General features: G+C 42.7%; 1 long non-coding RNA gene across 1 annotated transcript; it reads left to right on the forward strand.

Annotated features, from left to right (window-relative positions):
- The first annotated feature begins 1424 nt into the window (after positions 1–1424).
- Positions 1425–12466, forward strand: LOC113128954 (uncharacterized). The gene is made up of 2 exons (XR_003295560.1): positions 1425–2042; positions 8994–12466. It is a non-coding gene; the product is annotated as an uncharacterized LOC113128954 (long non-coding RNA).
- The last annotated feature ends 4713 nt before the right edge of the window (positions 12467–17179 follow it).

The raw sequence follows: 17179 nt of genomic DNA on the forward strand, positions 1-17179 counted from the left end.
TGTTGTAAAATTGGTGCTTACAGGAGGCTCTCTCCTCTGGGCCCGCTGTCACTCTCCAGTGTCAGACTTAAAGGCCAAGTCCAAAACTGCTGCATCGTGCCTGCTGATGAAACACGGCCACACGTCCTCCGGCTTTGTTGACAGAGTGATTTTCTGGGTTGAACATATTGATGCCTGGGCTTTTGAGACGGCAGTGGATATGACTTTGTAATCTTTAACATTTACTCTTTCATATATTTCTGTGCTACTATTTTTGTAAGATGGATTACATCTAAGCGCTTCTTTAAGTTTCATAATATGGACTTGAGTATTGCCTCCCCACCATTCAGATGCAAATGTTCAGCTCTTTACTGGGTTTAGAGAAACCTACACCCCAGGAGTCCCAGCAAATGTTACCTGCATTGCATGACATTGGACAATCACAACGTTAAATCATGTGGAGACATTTTCAGTCGACTTTATCAACAAAATCTGCTTCTACCAGTTGTCATTGTAGCTTTCAGACTGACTGTAGCTTTCTCTTCTCTGCCTGTGTCTGAAATCAAGAACCCACCCAAGGATTTCAGTGGTAATCTGCAGCCATTATTACTGCAATGCTCTGAATGTACTGCCCTGCAAGGAAGGAGAGCTTGACAGGCAGCAATGGCTCAACAATGGTGCTGGGGTCAAATACACCTTGTATTTAAAAGCATGAGGTTTAATATAGGCTATATATTATGTGTAAGAATAAACAGCCTGCATGTGGAAAACTGAAGTTTCCAGAATGATTTAGTGAAGCAATATGCTTGTGACCATAAATGAAGTGGTGTTTTCTGCCCATTGTTGTTTCATTGATTCTACTCACACATGTACTGCAGTGGCACAATAGACCATTAGCTCAGTAACAGCAGGGAAACATTGGAGACAATCACAAAGCAAACAGAGAAACACAATCAGTGCCTCCCAGCCTCCAGAAATATGATCCTGCACCTGGACTCTACAAAGCACCTCAGCACCTTCGTGAAAGAGCAAAAAGGGAGACAGTGTCCCTTTAAGGGATAACTCATAGAGGAAGAAGAAAAGCTGCAAAGAAGGAAGGAGAGGTGTGTATGTGTACGTGTACATGTCAAACTGACAGACACTTGGGAGAAAGACAGAGAAAGAGAGAGAGAGAGCAAAGAGCGATAAGGAGAGACAAAGACAAAGAGACACAACATTGCATTAGGCACTAAGAGCCATTCCCCGCTTGCTAAAGGCTAATGCAATTGCCACAATAGAGTCTCAGCGGAGGCTGTAAAAAAACTACAGGGGAATGAAAGAGGAGAGGCAGAGAGGGAGGGAAGAATGGAGGGAGGGATAGAGAGAGGAGGGAGGGAGGGAGGGAGGAAGGGAGGGAGGGAGGAGGACTGGCAGCTCTGACTCCAGCTCTCATATGGACAGTGGATCTCTTGGGACAACTGGTTGAAAGTCTCTGTCTGTCTCTACTGTTACTTCTGTCTGTGTGAGTGGCTGAGTGGGTCTGTGCTCTGCTGTGTCTCCACAGTGATTTATCAGGTTTGCAGGGAGGACAGACCTCTGGTAGCAGGCGGGCAGCAGTTAACAGCCAGCTGGCTGGGTGTGTTAACTCCACATCTGACCTCTATGGGAGCAGAGCAGCTTCCACACCTCTCCCCTCCTCTTGACAGACTGTTAGAGCGAGGGTGGACAGATCCTCCTTTTTTACCTTTGCTTCTCACCGGGCTGTCGAGCTCAGGGAACAGAGCGGGACATGACAGGAAGAGCTTTGGCGGCGAGACATCAACGGGAGACCCGGGCTCTGAGGATTGTGCCGCCGGCTGATTCCTGGATCTGAAATGGCACAGTTGGCACAGTCGGGCTGTCAGCGAGGCAGCCGTGCAGTTGTCTAGTCAGTCATTAGGCGGTCAGATGTTCTGTTAGTCAGCCAGTAAAACAGTCACCGGGGTCCTTCCCAAAGGGTCAGCTCGTCTACTTTGTGCATATCCTCGTCTGAACTCTGAGGTGACTCAGACTTACCGAGTAGAAAAAGCGGACCTGTGGGCATGGTGAGTGGCAAACACCCCTCTCTGTCTCCCACACACTCTTTTTCCTTTTCCATTTCCAAATCTTATTAACTTTGCTCTGTGGTGCCTTCATCCCTTTGGAAGCTGATTTATCAAAAACACAAGATGAGATTTGATCAAAGCTTCAGTGGGATTTTTCTGCGGTTGTCATGCTCTTTCTTTGATCTTTCAGTGATGGGAAGACAGTGCGTCTGTTTATGTGACAAACAACTCACTGCTTTTACAGCCATCACTGGCTCATCAAACACGTTTCACACGGGTGGTTTAATCTCTTTTACTGAGGTCGAACAAAAGAAATCAAACCTTTATTTTCTCAAGGCTACTTCGACGCGTAACATGGTAGATTGTCTAATGCCCAAACCAATAAAACTCTCATAAAAGTAGAATGAACCTGTATCTGATTTTGATCTCTGTGAACAGTAAAACAGTACAGCAGCCTTTCTCACACACACACACACACACATATACACACACACACACACACACACACACCTGCATAACTTTCGGCTGTTGTACCAGCACTTTTTCTCAGCAAACTCATGACTGTGGGGGTTTTTTGCAGGGCGCCATAATCTCACCACTGTTTGGAAAAGGAGTTTGATTTGATAAACATTTTTGGAGAAATAGTTCAAATATTTGAACGTGCTCCAAGGCTTTATCTGGCTCTGTTAAACCAGTGACTTGTTCCCATGTGCAAGAGCTATGGTATACAAGGGCAGGCTAATGGACTTGGCTTTTATAGTACACGAGGAGATAGGGTGTTCAAGTGATAGCTGGGAATATTAGGTTTTTATAGTGTCAACGTATAGTGGACTCTATAAGCCCACTTCAAGCTACATTTACTGATATTTTGGTATTTTCACAATAAAAGCGTGCAATGACAAGCAGACCAGATAATCAGGGCTCAACTCTGCAGTTCGATAAATCTTTGAGCTTCTTCCTGCTGCTTTTTTTATTTTGGTTTTCCTGTCAGCTTTAAGCTCTCATCCACCCGATTATAAACCCATGAGCAGCCATTTACAGAAAACGCACTTAGACAAGCTGACACCACAAATGGCAGCTAGATAGATAAAGACATAGTGCATGTTCTCTCCGGAGCGCCCCCTAGTGGTCGGTTATCATGTAATTCGGCTTTAAACCTAAACTCTGCTCCAAAGAGCCAAACACTGCAGACCGTCTGCAGCAGATGTTGACATGGGCGTTGTCTCGAGCGCAGTCAACAGATGTTTGTTATTTGGTTTCGGCTGCTAATTTCTCTGCCGTCGATAGTTTACGTGATAGTGAGCACATGCCTGAGTGTGAGCGCGGGCCTGAGTGTTTTCCTGCAGTAAGTGCACCTGAGTGGCTCCACAGTAGTTTGTTGTGTTTGCTTGTGTCCTGTGTGCAGCCACATGGCCTCCTCCTCTCTCATGGTTTCCCTGCACTTTGTGTGTTCGCTGCTTCCCCTCAGATCAGCTGCAGAGTTTTTAAGTGTGCAGGACAGCACGGTTTCCCTCAGCTCTTTCAGCCCAGCCATGCGTCCACCACAGAGAATTTCTGTCTGAGCCATGGCAATTACAGCACACATCCAAAGGGATCTTAGCCGGGAACCAAATGAAGGAGCCTTTGATAGACCCCGATTGATGCCTATTTACTTTTTACGAGCAACCAAGTAATAAACAGCTTTGCCCTGTTGGCGCTGGAGCAAGACTTTAAATACAGGCTTGTTCACACACAAATAAACACGTGCACATGCGCACACACACACAAATAGACAAAGACCTCTCAAGAGAAAAGTTGGTTTCTTTTTCTCCTGGTTCAGCAAACATCAAAGACATTTACATGACTTAGTGACACTGCCAGCTCGATCTGTTTGCCAGTCGCTGATTTTGTAATCAGGTTTCTCAAGCCTGGTTGTTTTATTTGGTTTTTTTTAGAGGTGCAGACACAGCAGCAGCAGCAGCAGTAGCCTCCAATTGAAGCCATGTGTGGTGGAAAAACAGGCCTCGGTTTGCGGGGAGATTGCATGCTTGGAGTGGGAGGGAGGCTGACGGTTACAGAGGTCACAATCCAAACACACCAACTCCTCTTGGCCTTCTCACACGCCATGCTGACAGATGCATCTCAACAGTCAGTCAGGAATCCCTCCCAGTCCTCTTTCAGTCCCTCCTCACCTCAGTCTGATTTGTGTATCCCAGCCTCTGCTGCAGATCTCACCGGCTATTTTTATATTTTTACAACCTGAAGAATATGCAATCAGGAAATGCCTTATGGGGCTTTTGTTCTTATAGGTGGTGTCTAATACTGCAGAAAAGCTGTGTTCAGGGTGTGCCACAAAAGCAGTTGGTTTAGTTGAGTCTGGTATGAGGCTTTACCAATAGCAGCCGAGCTATTACATCCCTGTGTCCTCAAATGAACCCGGCAATCTAACATTGTTGTGTCTTGAGTTTATTTCCTCCGTCAGTCAATCCCATGCTTACCCTCTTCTCTGCATCACTTTCCCAGTCTTTTCCACTCAGCACTGCACCTCCCTGTTCCTCGGCTCTTCTCTTCCTGTCGAGAGTCTCTCCCTTCTGGTCAAAATGTTATCAGCGTAGCCGCAGCTATTAGCTAATAGCTGAGATAGCTGCTACTATCAGATTCAGAGATAGCCTGTGCGAGGCTTTAGTGCAGCTGTGCCATTTCCCCTCATGCATTATAATCGATCACACTCCTGTCAGAGCGTAGAGCCAGATCAGTTTCTACTTTCTCCATCGTTCCCCCATTGTTAAGAGATGAGTCACTGACTGTATACAGAGACAATGTTCAGTGATTCGACATCAACTGGTTTTTCACCTGAAATTCCCCCAAACCGTTTAGTTTCTCGTCTTATGTTTCTTTTCTAAGAAAAGGCTGGTAATGATTGATTAGGCATGAAATTACATCTCCACCAAACTGCATTAACACAATGCTAAGTGGATTATTGTTAATGGGACATGTGAAAAAGCTCCTGCCTGATGGCTGCTCTCTTCATCAGTCATGTGTGAGGGTTGGTTTATCTACAGTGAGTGATCTAATGAGCTAAATAATGAAGGCCAGATGCAACCAAGACTGGTAATGGCATTTTAATGCTCATGGGGTCTTTAGTTACCTGCAGAGGTGTGATTGGTTGAGACCAGGATCTTGTATTATCTCTCCGATCAACTGTGTCGTATCTGTAGATAATGGTTGTCTATAGTCTCTCCAGGCGTTGTTGGGCAGAGCGTAAAGGTCAGATGATACCTTCTGTTCTCGTGGCGTTCTGCTCGTTTCCACACTAGAACAAATAAAAAAAAAGACAGAAGTTCAAGCCTTCGCTCCGTTCTTGCCTCTTCACAGCTGCACGGTCGGGGCACGTGGTGGATTTGAATGTCAGTGAAGTGTACAGCGGAGGGAGTTTTAGTTTTGACAGTTACTAGGCCTGAGGCGCACCAACACCTTTGAGAAGGTGGTAACCGGGGTCCTGTGGCAGCAGGTAAAGCTGCTCTGAACAGCAGGGTGTGATGTTGTTGTAGCAGGCAGATAACGGTGCCCATAAGGGACTCGCAGTGATCCACTGAGCTGTCAAACTGACAGCTGTGTGAAGAAGAAAGAATAAAAGCAAACCTGGCCAAACTCCAGGTACGACTGTCGTAAAGTCAGAGAACTCACAGGACATGGACTCGTATCAGACAAACATTTGAATTGCTCCGTCCTAAGGTTTGGTGCAGGGGCTTTGTGCCAGCACGGCATCAACACACCAGTCATTTTCCGCTGGCTGTCACTCTCTTTCTCACACAAACTCGTTCTCACATATTTTCTCTCTGCCTCTTCTTTCTCCTTCTCCCTCTCAGCACCTTGCCTGTGTTCTGTGAGAACAGGGTGACAAATCACAGTGGCACCGACGTGTGAGGTGCAGGGTGACGTCAGAGCTGTACAGCTGGGTTCAGATGTGAGTTTAATGCCCGCGGTCGCCACAACATATATCACAACATCTCCCGTGTGAACAGGCCAACTGCCAGAGTAGCGTTACATGAGAAAGTGTTTATCAGCAAATGGTGTGTGGTAGCTGTCACCTCTGAAGGAAAATGGAGTCAGAGGCAGTTGTTGCGACACGTCTGAGGATTTTTATCTGTACATAAACGTTACGAACGGTTTGTTTTGTGGCAGCTTTTTGTGTTTTTACAGTCCTGATTCTTATTTCCAGGTTCTGCTTCAGTCCTTTGCCCAACAAGCAGTTCCTCTTGGCTGCGTGAATGAGGTCATTTTGTTCAGACGAGAGTGCAAAGCTTGCGCTTTCTAAATACAGTGACTTGTTCACACCTTCGGCCTCATGTACAATAAAATCCACCAGGCTGTAAATGATCTTAATTTGGACTCAAACTAGCCGGAGACATAACTTCATGTGTTTACAAACCACAGATAAACGACAGTTATATATCGTTACCATGGACGCATGAACGTGATGTCAGACCGAACACTTCAGACTCGTAACGCTGTCAATGTCATTTTTCCAATAAAAGTTTCATTTTGATTCTGCAGTGGATTATTTATCTGCTGTAGCTGAAACGATCAATCGATCAGAAAATTAATTTTCAACGATTTGTGTAACTGATTCACAGTTTCAGTTGCTTTTCAAGTAAAAATATTAGCAGTTGCTTCTCTAATATCTAATTTTCTGCTTCTTTCTGCTGTTTGATAACAAAATGAATGTCTTTCACTTTTAGGATAAACACAGTTTTTTTTTCCAGTTCAACAGTTTTAATTTTTTTTACAATTGTCTGATATTTTAAATAAAAAAAAACAACAACTATTCATTAAAAAATCTGAAGATGAATCCAATAACTGTTGAGGTTCTAATCTGTTGCACCAGAAAGATTTTCTTGGATGTGTGTAATGTTTTTTTTTTTTGTGACATTTTAATTTAAATTAATCCAGTTTATATGCTCTTCTGAAATCATCAACCATCTTAACAATCAGTTATTTCCCATACTGAGCCTTCGCACCCTTTAAATAAACACTGACTCACACATGTCAGAGGACACGACCACTCCCTTTGATTCATTCTCACCACTTTCTTCTTTGCTTTCACACACAACACACACACCGGCCCATGCATGCAGATGAACAATGCACACACCACTATGGACACACACAGACGCACCAGAATAGGTGCACACAGGCAGGCAATCCCTCACGCCACTTCCCTGCAACTGTTCAGTGAAGCACAACTTCGCATTCCTAGATTTCACAACCTAGACAAACATATTTATTCATGATTCCTGTGCAGGGAGGGGCGGGCGGCTAATGCTGCTTGACAGGATAGACATATTTCTCTGTCTGCAAAGATTCGGCACGTCCGTGTTAGGTTGTACACCATGTACGGTGGCTCATGTACCCTGGCACATAAATACCAGGGTTGTGGATGACACACTGTTCCTTTATAAAATGCTGTTCCTTGTAATGTTTTTAAGTACAAGTACAAGTACAAGTACGGACAAGAGTAGAGCTGCAACTTGAAAAAGAAGTCCATGTACTTTCTTTGTAATTAATCAAGATTTTGAAATGTGATTAGAACTTTCAGATAGGATAGTCCACGCTCACTCCTCAAATTCTTACTGGAAGTGGCACAAATGTTGTTGCTGTCAGTAAATCACACCATAAGAAATTAGACTAAATCAAATACACATAGCACATAGTTCATAGTTTGGTTGTTTGTTTCTTTATTTTTTTGATTGGTCATAATCTGAATTGTACAAATGGAAATTCATCATGTTCTGGGGGAAGAGTGTGGAGAAATGACTGTTTCCAGCAAAGACGTAGTTTGACACAGTTTTTATGGATTAAACAAACAAGATGAAACATGCACTGTGAGATTTAGATGTGCTGGTACATGGATCATGTTCTCTTTGTACCTGCAGCTTTATAATGCATTTAACAAACAGTAACAATAACAATCTTCTAACACTATTTTCCAAAAATGTTGAACTATGCCTTTAAGTCCAAGTACAACTAGCATGAGTACACCTTATCATAATATTTTGACATTTTCTAATAGAATGATTCCAAAGTTTTTCCAAAATTTCTTGTTTATTATATTTGCAGATATGGTTTTCCAGTGGTTTTGACTAAGGGAGACGCTGAGGTGAAAAATAATCAAGGAGAGACTGTTGAGCCTCAGCCCTAACCTCCTCCTCACTGCTCAACAATCCTGCCATTATTCTTTGCCTACCAGGGTGGGCCTGGAATTTTCCCTGCAAAACAGCATAAACAACAACAACAAAAGATAATAATACATGGTGACATTCTAACGTCGTAAGAAGGAAGTGTGTAAAAAGAGCTGGAGTGTGTTTTTTTGGGGGGTTTTTTATGTCTCCCCTTGTGGACCCACCCAGCAAAGTCAAGCCATCTCCAATAGGAAAACAAATCCAACTGTTCTCACTGACCTGAAAGTCTCTTGTTTAATGAAAGACAGAAACAAAACAGAGCCAAGATGATGTTTCCTAGTTTGTTTATTGTTTTCTTTGCCAAAACGAGGCGCAGATCTACGTCTGGTGCAAGTTCTCCTCGTCTGACGTTTTATAGTGAGAGTACTGACGTCCAGCAGCACCAGGCCGTTTGCATTTACCTTGCCATTTCAAACAGCGTAGATTTTCTTTTGCCTTGGAGTTGCTTTAAACAAACTGACCAGGTAGCTGGCTCGGCATGTTCCAACCAGACGTCACGTTTTGCTGATCCGTGCAACAGAAAGGTCTGCAGAGTCATTGCTCACATCCTCTAAATGGGAAACTTTCTTGTTACAGAGATAAGTTGGAGCTTTCATCCCAGGGTTGCATAAGCAGTTTGAAGTGCATCGTATATTATCATCAAATCAAATCAAGTTCTATTGAAAACTTTAGTTGAGACTCTGCAAAGAGTAATGTATCCCACATCTCTTTTTCTTTCTGCTCCTTTCAGGTCACAGGTGCACCACAGCTGCTGTGGGGGGAAGCATCTGGAGCCCAGGCAGCAGGAGGAGAAGATACAGAGGGCAGGGAAGGGCAGAGAGATGCAGAGCGGATCCAACCTCTGCCCCGGCTGTGGTGGGGAGGGTTCCTGGCACCGTGATTTGATGAACAAAGAGAAATAAAAATCACATTGCCAGGGATTTCCACTCCTTCACAGCTCAGCAGGTGACCTGACCACGTCGCTGTATTTCCACTGTGGGATGCTTTAGTCTACTCCCCTCCACTGCTCTGTTTTTATGCTCGGTATCTGACACAGGATGTTGCTATGGAGTCAGAGGAATAAACACCGGAGAAGCTCGTGATCAACTCTCTCGACGGACTTCAGGAGATTAACTTGTGGAATAAGATTGTCACGCAGAAAACTGCAAAAGAAAACGCGTCTCCCTTAAAAAGCATGTAAATGCGTTTAGGGGTGCAGTTATATGTGCAGCTGTCTGAAATGTAATCTGCCTCCACTGTACTCCCCTTTCAAATCAGTCTGCCAGTTGATGTAAATGCATAGGAAAGCCATAGAGCTTTACACGATAGAACAAGTTTTTGGAGGCAGATTACATTCCAGCTCTCGGATTCTAGATTTATAAATAAGATAATTCTGAGGTATGAAATGAAAACTAGGATCCTGTGCTGGCAGCACACCCTGAAACCCAGAACGAATGAAGGTGAAGCAAACCTGAACCTCATAAGCTTTGGAGACTTTACCACTGAGCAGTCACGTAAATGTCTGCGTGTGTCTCTGCTCCCTCAAAAGCCAGCCACCCACTTGCTAAAGGCACAGAGCTTAGCTAATTGGTGAGCATTGATCCCTGCTATGTGTTGTTCACAGTGGCTAAGTTCAGTGCCTGAGGTGAAATAGTTGATTCGACGGAGGGGATTTGTTCCAGTGAATGGAAAGAACTTGATGATCTGGGATATGAAGAAAGAAGGGAGGAGGAGAGTGGCGAGAGATTAGGTGCAGAAGGAAGGAGGGAGGCTGGGAAAACACACAAAGATTCAAGGTCCTGTGTGGGGTTAAATATGTTTCTGTGGCCCAAATACAGGTATTGGTTGTGCAATATGGTCTGTACTGGGTTTTTTTATCTTAATTTTATTATTTTTTTATTGTGTTTGCCTGAAGCAGCTGTTTTATCTTACCTTACGCATCTGGCAAGAATCATCATGCATGCCAAATATATTTGAAAGCTTCTCAGTGAGACAGTTTGACTCAGGTTTAATGTGGACTTGAAAATGCCACAGGTTGCACTGAGATTTCAGGAATGTGGTGTTAAATGTCAGAAACGCCTGGGCATGCCCAGTTCATGTCCAGCAGGGTTAGGTCGGGACCAGCATGCCAGTATTCTGGTGCCACATGGCAGCCTGTACTGTGTTGGTGAACAAACGCGCATAATTTACCACATGCTAAACCTGTGGGTTTGGAGACAAATGTCTTTTTACACCTTTTTTAAACCTGAGGCTAGTTCAAAATGGCTTTAGCCGTACGTTACTTCCCTACTGTGTAAATGCTATCAGCCTGTAGGCTAATGGTAAAACCTCTGTCCTGGTCTTTTCTAGGTTTATACTGGGTACTGCTAGCGTTTCACCTGCTCACAGCTCACCCTGATTTCAGAAGGGTCTGGTGGCCATCACTTAAAAAAAAACAAAAAAACAAATGTGATTCCCTGTTTAGAGCCCGAGTTTGGTTTGTCCATTCTGGGCTACTGTAGTAATATGATGGCAACATGGCTGCCTCCGTGAAAGGAGACCCGCTCCCTGTGTCGATTTAAAGGGCTCATTGTAAAAGTAAGAAGATAGAAACACTGGTATTTTGTGGTGATCACACACTAATGACAACATATTTATGAACACTATCTAATTACACATTGAACCTTTAATTAGTGAGGCAGCTATTGTTGATAAAATCACAATGATCATTTCAGGCATGAACATCAGTAGTTGTCTTTCTCTGTCTGGAATCGAGGACCCACCATCACAAAAATGACTATGAATTTTAATTGGTACCTTTGTCGTCACGGCCCGCAATAACAAAGAGCTCGACAGGCAGAGCAGAAGTAACTAAAGGAGGGACTCAGAGCTCGTTTGCTGCAGTGCATGTCTCACATCAACTCACCTTCTTTTTTGCTGCATTAAAAGTGTTTCTTTATAGAAAACACACTACTTCCTGCACCGTCAACCGTCACCGTCTGGGCTGCGCCCTCCCGTGCCTACTGAACTGGTATCAGTGTTTTACCCAAAAACTGGCTCAGTTCAGCAGGAACAGGAGTGAAGCCCTCTTACTAGCAGGACAGCCTAGCCCAGATTAAACATTTCAGTTGCTGTGTTCATGACAACGCCTACCTCAAACCCACATGGGAAGTTTGCTTTGAGTCATCAAACCAGAGCTTTCCAACCTGTCAGACGTCGACAGTGAAGCCCGATGTGTGTGTAGCTTGAGTTTAACGACCGCCCTGTTCTTTGCTAAAACATGAAACTTTCATAAGCAGATTTACCATTTTAGGCTCGGTACTGGCGTCCTGAGCCATCGTGTGAATACTGTTACATACTGATGCCGTCAGCTCAACCTTCATGTTTATTTCAGCAATCTTCCCCTGACAATGCTGCAAACTCCTCTCTCAGTCCTCACCTTTTCCCTCTCTCTCTCTATCCTTTATCTGTCTTTCTGTCCTGACAAAGGCCGGACTGAGGCTGGAGTTCACTGTGAGGTAATCCCAGTAAAATGTCTGCTATGCCTGTGTAATTGATGTCACCCTGCTGTCCCCATTATGAGTGACTGGGAATGTGTGCAGTGCTGCTTCCTCTCCACTCTCCAGATAACTCGCAGCTACCAAAGGAAAAGTGCTTCATCTTGAAGATTTCATACCCACAGGAAAATGGAAACTCATTAGCAGGCATGATGAATCTGCTCTTATCCAGCAACTCCGCTGATTGTGGTTGGCACCATAAAATTATATTTCTGTAACTTTGAATTTCTGCGGATAAATGTTCCATGCAAACCTTGAGGAGATCACCAACGAAAGGTTAGAAAGTTGTTTTTTCATCATGTCAGCAGTGTGATATTATCTCCAGGGCATTGTTCCATGCAGCTGGTACCACTGACGTGTTAGCTGTGATTTGTGTAACTATGTAATCCAACAACAGTGCATGAAGTGCATTATTCTAAATGTCAGTACGTTTCTAACTGCTTTCAATAATGTAATTTCTTTGTTACAGGTGCAGGGACGGCTTAATCTCATTACTAATCCAGCTGTGATTTAATGCAGTGAAGTTTAAATGAGCCTGAGAAAGAATTCTAGCATTGTTTTGTTTTTATTCACTATCATGAGATAAGATCGTTTATCCCTCAGGGACCAACATGTTGCATCAGGAAAGAATAAAAAAGTTCATCAAAAATGCACGATGTGACATGAAAGATTGAAATCAAGATATGTGGAGGAAAAAAAATCCATGCAAGAGCATCTCCGTGGTGCTGAGAAATTATAAAAGATGGGTTTAATTACATGTAATTACGCTATTGTTGCAGCTTTGGTTGCCATGTGTTTATCATTGAGGAATCTGAGGTCATGAAGTCAATTTTGAGGTTTTAGGAGCGTGGGCTGAGTTTATATTTGTAATTTGGGAATATGGAAGAGGATTCTTTTAGTTTTTCTTTTTTTGTCTAAATGTACTGGATTCACTTTTTAAACCAACAGAAAAAAAATAAAGAACTTTTTACTTCCCAGTCTGAATTTTATTCTCAGCTGTTTATCAACATTTTGGTGGATTTTAAATTTTACAGATGAACCTCTAAGGGTGTTTAGGATTGCACTTCTGTAATGTCCAGGTTTTTCCTTCAACATAAACAATTTAAATCACATTGCACTTAAGAAAATATATAAAATATATATAAATTCACTGGAACCTTGTGGTGAGAAATAAAGCCGACAATGCATCTAATTGTTAAACTCAATTCAAAAAAATAACATTGGAGCTGCTGATTTTCTGCTGTTTGCTAGAAAGGTCAAAGGGTCAACTTTCTGTTTGTGCTATATTTGTTATATTCAGGCGCTCGCTGCCTGTTTCATACAAACACGTGACAATACACATTCTTGAGTTTTCATAAAGACTCGTAGACACGTAGACCTACACACGGCCAGAGACGGTACCCAGACCAAAGCCTCCAGCTTTTCTTTTAGTCTCCATAGTAATTTCAAGAGCCCTTTCATCTTCGGGCCTCAAAGACCGACCAGATTTCACGATGTGGCTGCTTTGCCGAGGCCGATCTGCTTTTGCTGCCCCCTCCACCGTTCAATCAGCATCCTTGCGGTCCTGGCCTATGGCTCTGAGCTTGACTGCGTAATTTGGTTTAGAGCTGAGCGGGAACATCTGTTCGCCAAAGCTTCAGCTCCTTCCGTTCCTCGGGCCTCATGGAAAACGCTGCTGGTGCAACATGGGACCTGCAAACCTGTGAGTCAACTTCGAGTCCCTCCTGAGACTAATCCCAGCAACGAGAGAAGAGCTAAGCTTCAAATGTGTGAAGTCATCTGAGATTCATAGCTCGACTGACAGTGATTGAAAATATGCTTTATTCCTTTCATGTGTTAGAAGGTTTACAACTTCGAGAGTGATTCATTTATTCAGTCGCTCACATGGAACAGATTTAACTTGTGAACACAGGCTGTGTGAAGTTATGCCATCAATATTAGTCGTGTTCTCTCATCCTGTATGACAATCATTTTATTCCAAATATGAAAACACTGAGGTATGATTATTATTTGGTTAAAGATCTGGATGCAAAGATCCCGAAGCCTTTCGAGCCGTTTTAGCATGTTAAGAAATAGTTTGACATTTAGAGCAACGTGCTTATTTCCTTTCTCGCCAAGGTCAGATTAGAAGTCGATACCACTCTCTGTTCCAAACAAACAGAGACAAACTATGTCAGGCTCATGTTCCTCATCATATAAACTGTGAAAATGTATTGACTTTTCATCGAAGCCCATCACCTTCATCATCATCATCATCATCATCATCATCATACCTGAATTTCAACATCTCCAATACTTTTAGTTTACGGTTAAATACTTGAAAAAACAAATGATTATTAAATGATTATTTTGACATTCCCATGAGCCTCAGCTGTACGTGTTAAATGCTAACATGCCAAAGTAAGAAAATAAACATTGTCACAGGAGTAAAACTGAGTGGAAAGTTATACTCAAGTACTGCACTTAAGTATAATTTTAAAGTATCTTTGTGCGAGTATTTCCATTTTCTTCTACTTCACACTGTGACTTTAACTTTTCAGAGTAAAATATCAAACTTTTCCCTCATTACATTTATCTGACAACTTAGTTTTTAAAAAATCTGACCTATGATACAAAATACACTATAAATATAGAACTTTATTGATCCTCAGTAGGAAATTCAGAAGAATGTAAAGTAACTCAAATTAACTGTTAGTTAACATTTGCTCCACTTTTACCAGCTGCAACATTAAAGAGATGAACACAATAACTCATCAATAAATATGATCCAATAATATCAAATATGTGAAATGTGCCTTTAAGTCCTTTTGGTACTTTAGTGTATTTATCTGCTAATACTTTTGTACTGAATGCAGACTTTTACTAGTAACATAGTATTGTTATACTGTGGTATTTCTACTTTTACTTAAGTAAAGGAGCTTTTTCCACCTCTGGCTGTGAACATGTTGACATGCTGATGTTAGCATTTAGTTCCCCGGACTTCTAGCATGGCTGTAGATTCTTAGCCTTGTCTCTGAAGGAGTCCCCTGCAGAGCTCTTCTTGAAGAAAACCTGTGTCCTCTCTGAGGAGACTTTTGGAAACCAGAGCCGAATCATCACCCTTGGAACATCTTTCACAACACAATTAGTTAAGTGGTCACGGTGTTCAGCCAAAGCACAGCAAGAATGAGAGAGCGGATTAAGAAAAGCGAGAAAACATGCTCACATACATTCCCAAGGTTGAGAGCAAAGTCACTGCAGATGGCTGACGTCCAGCCCTCAAGAGGAAACTTGTGTTGTCTTTGGTAATTGTCTTCTATACTCGCTATGAGTGGAAAGAAAAAGCACTTTGCTATTCTTATGACAATTTTTCATCTTTTTGGAACATGTTACTTATTTATTTTTGATTAAAAAAACAACTTAACAGAATTTGTGTTGACAGCACGTCTGTGTCTCATAACCTCTGGCCTGTTCTCTTTTGTATCTGCCGTCCCAATATCTAGAATCTGATAAAGACGAATAAAGAGGAAACAGCTGGGCCCGGAGATGGTGTAGATTTGAAGAGCCCTGCCTCCTCCACATGTACTCAAACTGGCATCGGAGAAAACCTCTTCAGAATGGGCTCTTATGTCTACCTCTGAGCTATTGTTCTGTTAAGATGGAGAGAGAAAAAGCAGAATGAGGACAGTGTGGTAAGACTTTCCCCTTTAACTAGGAAACACTGAACAGAACTTGTCTTGCCCTGTTCTCTCATCCTTCACTTTCCGCCTTAAGCTCTTCTCTCCTTATTTTCTTCGGACTAGAGACGACTTGTGTGCGTGGGCCATAGTAGGCATGCTGGATAAGTTTATGTGTTACAACAGAGAGACATGCATAAGTTTAAACTGTTGCACAAAGTGCATAAATCCTACATAAGATCCAGTAGCACTGCTGGCTGCTGCAGTCAGCACTGCTCAGCCAGGTGCACTCAGACAATAGCTGACACGTGATGAAGAAAAGGTCTTGTGGGCAAATGTTTATTTTTTCGCGTGGACATGCAGAGTACGCCCTTCCTGCTCCTTTGTTCTCCTCGTTGGCAGAGTCTGATGTCAGCTGCCCAAAGAAAAATGGCAACGATTGACTGATTGGGTGTAATTATAACCACACCGGGGAATATTTGCACAACCGTTATTGATGTCTGAAGGTGGAATGAGACGCTGTAAGGTAGCCAAACAAACCTACGTTGGTAGTTTTTCTTTGGGAGAGAGAGTTCCCTGATGTTGCCAACTCATGAACTCATCTTCTGTGTGACTGAGAAAGACCAGATGACAAGTGAATGCCCCAGCAGACACCTGGCTGTTTCTGCCTGGGTTGTATCCGCTCTGCTGCCGAAGAGCGTTTACTGTAGGCCCGTGTGTCTGTGAATGTACCCAGATTATACGCACGTTGCACAACCACATGCACATTTGAATATTTAGATGCATAGACTCACATATGGTTTGATACATGAAAAACTCACTGCACCTTGAACACGTTCACTCAATCGCACCCACAAGGCTTCACTGTACTGTGTCCTGTGTTGTGCAAACTAAATATGAGGCAACTCTTGTGTCGTATCAGTTACGACTGATACAACATGTCAGAGATGCAAACAAAACGTATTTTTATTAGATTTAGTTCAGTATTGTGCAGAAACCTGAAATACTCCCATTATATACTATTTGTATTTACAGTTGTAGATATTTATACCTGAACTAAACTGAACGTTGATGTTTTCATGTAATAAAAACAGTCTAAGTCTCTTAAATCATTCAGTCAATCATTAAATCATCTCTGTGTTTGTTTAGCTGTCAGGGACACTCACGTTTTCAGTTTTGGCCTCCCTATGTGATGAGCATGAACAGTATGTGTGACTACACGTCAGCAGAACAGGAATGCTAATCTTTACCCTGCTAAACAACGCTCTCCTGTCGTATCGAACATTTGCCACAACGCAGCAGTGTTTTCTTTACCTCAGCACATGCATTTTTCTCATTTCTGTCAGTAGTGGGAGTTCTGTCCTTCATCACTGCTAATCTGATTCTGGAGTGTCACTCATGGTTAGGGAACCTATAGCATCGAGGTTCATACCTTATCTGTGATTGAAGATGTCATGTCTTTTCTTTTCTGGGGCCCTAATGAAATTATTTCTCTGGAGCTGCAGAAAAACGTTCTGCTGCTTCTGTGGTGCTGCAGCAAGATTTTCCCATAATAGAGTGAAGTGGTCTGCAATCACAGTTTCCACAATGACCTAACAGCCATAGACACAATGCTGGAAACATTTGAGTCCAAGAGAAATACCGTATCATTTTCTTCGTCAATCTGAGCAGCTGATTTAATAGTAAGTGACATAGACGCTTATCCAAAAGGCTTCTCTGCTGGTAAAACTGACTAATACATATTT

The sequence above is a fragment of the Mastacembelus armatus genome, chromosome 4 (genome assembly GCF_900324485.2).
Source record: "Mastacembelus armatus chromosome 4, fMasArm1.2, whole genome shotgun sequence".
Lineage (NCBI taxonomy): Eukaryota > Metazoa > Chordata > Actinopteri > Synbranchiformes > Mastacembelidae > Mastacembelus > Mastacembelus armatus.